We start from the raw sequence: 6,000 nt of genomic DNA on the forward strand, positions 1-6,000 counted from the left end.
TAAACAGTCAAGGGGATTTAGAAGACCAATAATAGGATTATAAATCCTGTTCCCTTGGTCACCACCGTTCACGAGAGCTCCGCCAGTAACCGAGCCCTTTACAGTCTGTCCCATTAAAGCTCTGCCATGTGCAGAGTGAGTGAGGACCTGCTGGCTCTTCCCTGCCTCAAAAAAAATCTCTCTAGGGAATATTATTGGCAATCACAAGCTGCTTCTGTGCATTTTTAACCAAAGGGATGTCACATCGTGGTCCTCTGAGAGGGTCAGCAACCTTCATGGTGCTCACTCCTCTGTGCAGAACGGCTGGAGGTAATCCACTTCCCTGGGTAGGTGAAGGATCAGTCAGCCCAGGGCAGCGACTTCCACGTGTGAACCAACCTGGAGATGAGTGTTCATCGCCGGCCATAGCCTGTAACGTCCCTGCTGGGCTCGGGCTTCCCTCTTCCCTTCTGCCCAGCTACGGAGGGTTAGTTGATCCCCATTTTCCGATCTCAGCCCTCGGCTGCGTTTCGGGGTGGAACCAGGGCTTGGAGCTGGGGGAACCAATGTCAGTTTAAACCAAGTTGGAAAAGATGGTGTCAAGATCTGGAACCCAGAAAGTGGCAGAGGTCAGTCATCTGAAGTCATCAGAGTCTTCATCTTTGCTCAAAGCTAGAAACCGACTGTGTTTGCCTTGTGAACCAGACCTTCGGTGCCCTGGGCAAGTGGTCTGTCTTGTTCCTTCAGGGTGAGGGGCCAGATCCAGTAAAGATGCGGCTATCGAGCAGTGATAATCTGGATTTAACCAAGTAATGGTATGGTCATGTTCCTTATAAGCACACGAGTTCATCTCAGAAAGGCATAAGAAAATCACCTTAAAATATTAAAAGCTTAAAACCATTTTCCTCATAGCAAGTGAATAGGGACTATATTCCCACAAGTTTCTTCAAATCGAACACGTCTGGAACGGGATGACTTTACTGGAGTTACTAAATACTCAGTAACTGCTCTAAGCAAGGAAAGACAATAGGATTTGTTGTGGTGCTTAGGGTAGGTTTTGGGTTTTAAATGGAGGATGAGATATAGTCGCTTGCAGGACTGCAGATACTTTTTAGTTCCTGACTATTTGCCATATCTGTACTTGCCCAAACAACTATGGGTTTTAAAGCTGGTTGTCCCAAGTGAATTACTAACTGGCAGTTAGTGAGGAACAGAAGGGTGAATGTTGACCTGGAGAAGTGTTTAGCATCAAAATCATTAGAGTTATGCTCCCTGGTGGAATAAAAAGGGATTATCCTGATTCGGTTCCTCCCCATCACTTGCTCACTTGGGTTTTGAAATATGAGGCTTCATCTTTTTGCCAGGCACTTTGGCAAATGCTGTGATCGGGGACAGGGACAGCCACCTTTTCCACAGACAAATGTCCCCTTATTTATGCATCAAATCAATAACACAAAAGTATTTCCTCCTCTAAGTAAGAGCCCGAAACCAAGCTGCTGTTTGCTGCCACCCACGTGCCTATGTGAGGCAGGGCTCTGGAGCCTGCCTGGGTTTTGCAACAGGATTTATCCAACAAGAGTGTTACTAACAGCAGGGAGCAACACCTTTCCTCTGAGCTTGCAAGGTGCATTATAGACACAAATTCAATTAAGCTTCACAGCAACCCCCGGTGAGGCAGGCGGGCGAGGATTAGTCAAAGAATTAATTAGTAGAGAGAAGCTAAGTTAAAAAATGAGTCTCTCAGTCGCTTCTACCCTGCCCTTGATACCAGTTTCTACGATAAACACATTATTTGTTGGGTTACATTAGAGCAGACCCCTGCAAGCTGCCTTTCTGCACCTACCGCTGCACTAAAAACCCCCCGAATTGTTGGCCTCCCAGATCCTCTTCGGTGCCATCAGCACGACGGGTGCTGGGGAAGGTCGCTGCACCCCTCCTCACAGAGGGGCACGACTATGGCACCCACCACATCTGCCCTAAGGAAATCTGCTGGCAACCCAGGTGTTCTTTGCCGCCACAGGCTGCATTTGCAGAGGTGGTTGGAGGTGGCCATGGAGGCAGATCCAAGAGCCAAGATACCCCAACCCAAACTGAAGTGGAGCACTGGGAACCAAAACCTTGATGAAAATCCCAACTACAGCCCAGCTCCTCTTAGGAGATGAGGACTTTCTCCCTGTCGTCCTAATAGCAGCACTTATTACAGCGTTCTCCAGAAAACCCAGACAAAACCAAGATCTCTGTGTCTGGCTTTGCTGATACAAAAAGCAAATGACGGCTACTATCTGTAACTGTAGGGTTTCCAATAAAGAGGCGAGACAGAAAAGGGAAGGACAATTTAGACCGATTTGAGAGACGGAGAAGCGAAACATGGATCCTGTGTCATGCTCACAGAGTAAGTTTACAGCGAAGCCTGAAAATAAACCTTGAACTTCCAAGCTGTTGCCTTAACTAGAAGAGCATCTCCTCTCTTGGGCCCCTGGCTCTAGCACTTGCTCCGTTGCCTTCTGTCCCACAGTTTGTGACACTCTAAGAACACGATGAAAACTTGCTCAAAGGTGCAACTGCATTTATTCAGCACAACTCTGCTTGGCTGGGTCTCTTTTACACAGAGATGAAGCAAGGCAGGGGACGGGCTGGAGCACACGGCACTGGAGAGAATGACATTACAGCGCTGTAATGCCATTTTTGCACCTCACTTTCCATTATGAAACTCCAGTTTGAAGCTCATGCAACCAGTGCCCTCTTGCATCCTCCAGCGTGAAACATGGGTTACAAGAGCCCTTCTCCCCCGAAAAAATTATAGTATTTTTTAAAGTTATACTGTATTTCTAACCTGTAGAAACCCTGGCCAGCCCAAGAAATGCTGCCTCCCACAACTCCTCCTCCTCCGTCTGTCAACGCAGCTCCCAGCTCACCAGTTTTATCCCCATGAGCTCAGTCTCTCCCACTCCCTCTGCTCCTGCTGGGCTCCCTCCCCGAGCAGCAGAGAGTGCCCACTTTCCACCTCCTGGAAGGAGAAGCTGCTTGTCCCGGGGCTGTCGGGCTCCCAGGGTTCAGGCACCCATCTCCATAGGGCGGTGGAGGAAGGAGAAGACCACGAGGCTGGTTCCCTGCCGCAAGATAAAGGGACCATTGAATGGGAGCAGGCAGGGGTCTGGCCCTGCTCACCTTCAACTTCATGCAAACCAGGCAACGTGTTAAAACAAAATGGGCACGGGCTTTGCATTTAGTCTCCAGGTTTCTGTGTCCTTCACCCATCCTCTTGTAAGAGGCCTTGTTCTTCCCTGTTCTTCACCCAGGGCGGGATGGAGGTAGCTCCTTGCAGGCTTTCAAACCAATGTTTCTGGGGATAAGGCTAGACTCCCATTTCTCAGAACTTTCCAACAGACTAAATTTGGATTTCTTACCAGGCTGATAAGGCACCTTTCCCCATCCGTGCGTCTCCCTCCTGTACTGCTCATCCATGGCTCAACATTTGCCACCTTTTACTTTCATCTGGAAAGAGCCCACTGATGGGTAAGTGTGCGTCTGGTCCCATCGCAACAGCACTCAGGTCGGGGTTGTCTCCAGGGCTGGGAGCTGCCTGCTTCTGGGTGGCCAAGGGACAATCAGGTACCTGGACGTGGGTTATTTTCCCCTGTGCCGGGGTCCTGGACTCAGACCTGCACACTGCTTGGCTCAGCGCTCACACAGACCTTGCTCCTGATGGAAAAGAAAAAACACAAAATATTCATGGGCAGGAAATTCACGGCAGTTTTCACTGGACTTTCTCATGATTTATGACTGCAGGTGTAAACTCTACCCCTACTTCCCCCTTGCACCCAACAGGGTTTGGCCACTTCAGCAGCGTAAAGAAGCCCACGTTTGGGAGATCCAGCCACCCAGGGTACTGGCAGGAGCGGCGCCTAGTCGGAGCTTCCTTACAGCCCAGGGAGTCCCTGCCCGCAGGAACAACCCCTCGATAACACTGGAGGAACACAGAGAAACCCTGAAACTCCTGCAGCGCTACCAGTAGCTCTGGGGACTTGGGGCAGAACAGGAGAAGGAGGAAGTTCAGGGTCTGGATCTTCAGCAGCCGCCCCACGGGATCCCCTGGGAAGGTCTGGGGTGGCTCCTGGACCTTTCACACTCACTTGGTACCCCAGCATTTTCAAAAGGAGTCAGCAAAGCTCCTTTTGAACTTGTCATTAACAAACACGTAAATCAGAGGATCCAGACAGGTTTTTGCCATGGTGAACACCAGCTGACGTAGTAGGCAACTTCTACTTGGTGCAAGAGCTTGCAAGACATGCCATAGTACTTCACAATGATGCCAATGGTCGTGCAGATGTGCAGGGGGCCAAAGCAGACAGCAAAAATCACCAGAGGCACTGTTATCCTCTGCAGAGACCTGCTCTTCATCTTCTTGCCTCTGGACTGTTTCTTTGCCGCTTTAGCAATGGCAGCTCCCAACAGAGCTCCACAAGCCAAGGAAATGGCAAAGGAGGAAAGAGAGCACAACCAAAACCATGTTGTAGAAGAAGTAAACAGAGGACAACTTTGAATGATGAATATTTAGGCATTTTGCTGAGCCAACAATAACTGAAGTCTTGAGGAGGAAGAAGAAAAGCAGCCCTTGGACAAAGAGGACAAGCCAGATAAACAAGCACAGCTTTCTCAAGAAGCTCCTCTTCTTCCAGAGGGACTTGCTCTTGTACTGTGTGATGACAAAGTACCAGTGAATGCAGATGAGCGTCAGGAAATAGGTGCTGCTGTACATGGGGGAGCTGTGCAGGAAGACTTTGAACTGGCAGAGAAACTGCCCAGATGGCCACTGGTTGCCGAGGCTGAGGTAGGAAATCCTGAGTGGAGCAACAGGGATGATCAGGACATCTCCCAGGGCCAGGCTGAACTGCAGGATCATGCCTGAATCCCACTGCTTCAAAACACCCAGAAGCTCATGTCGTACAGCAAGAGGAGGGTCCCCAGGGCAGGGATGGGGGGTGCACCCCTGGGGCACGCAGTCCAAGTGGTGTTCATGAAGGTGAGAGAGACCAGCGGCTCCAAGGACTTAGGAGAACTCTCTGTGCTGACCTGCAAGGGGTGGGGTGGAAAAAGGAAAGCGATGAAACCGCCCGAGCTCATCATCTTAAGGCTGAGGGAAAAGTGGCTGAAGCAGCAGAGGCAGGTTTTCAAATGATCCCTGATCCTGAAGATCTGTGGCCAAAAGTTGACCACTATTTATCCTAGCCTCCACAGGAGGAGACCTGGCAGGTGCAAGGGGCCAAGTCTTGCTTTTCACACGCAAATACACGGCCTCGTGGGAATCGCACTCGAACCTGCCACGCTCAGCTTGACTTTGATTGTGCTGCAAAGGAAAGAGAAAGGGCTGCAAAGGAACCGCAGGAGCAGCTTAAATGTTCACCACTACTAACTGCTGATGGGGGAAGATGAAATAGATGATGCTTTTACAGCTTGGCTCCAAAAACCTCTGCATTTAAAATCACTGGTGAGATCCCAGCATCACCCACGCTACAATTATTCCAGCCGGTTTTGTTACAGCGCAGTTGGCAAGCGGCTCACCAACCTACTCCCTCTCCTGCTGCCAGAATTCCCAGCCCGTGCACCCTCTGTCCGCCTTGCTCGGCTGCCGTACCCAAACTTCTCCCCCTGTCCCACCAAGCAGGACACCCCGTTGGGTAGGAGGTGCTGCTGTTTAATCACAGCCTGGTGAAGGGAGCATCTCCGCTGCATGAGTTGGGTCTCTCTCCTGGAGGGAGGACCACAGGGCAGGTGGCTGATGCTGCTCCCTCCACCCACGCCAGCTCACGCCCTTTAGGTACCTCTTCATTGCCAGCAGCACCAACAGCTGGGAGGCTGGCTGGGGGCACAGCATCCTCCAAAGCTGCTCTTTCCATTGAGCAGAATTGTAACCATGGAGTGACCCAAAATTGTGCCAGGATCCTGTTGGCAGGAGCAATGGCGGGGCGAGGAGCGAGACCGTCACGGCAGCACCGAGCTCTGCCTGGCAGGCACCGAGCC

The 6,000-nt window shown here is 50.9% G+C and overlaps 1 pseudogene; it reads right to left on the bottom strand.

The window, feature by feature from the left end:
- Nucleotides 1-2,226: 2,226 nt before the first annotated feature.
- LOC142091355 (P2Y purinoceptor 4-like) lies at nucleotides 2,227-5,161 on the bottom strand (annotated as a pseudogene).
- Between the last annotated feature and the right edge of the window lie 839 nt (nucleotides 5,162-6,000).

The sequence above is a fragment of the Calonectris borealis genome, chromosome 21 (assembly GCF_964195595.1).
Source record: "Calonectris borealis chromosome 21, bCalBor7.hap1.2, whole genome shotgun sequence".
In the NCBI taxonomy this organism is placed as follows: Eukaryota; Metazoa; Chordata; class Aves; order Procellariiformes; family Procellariidae; genus Calonectris; species Calonectris borealis.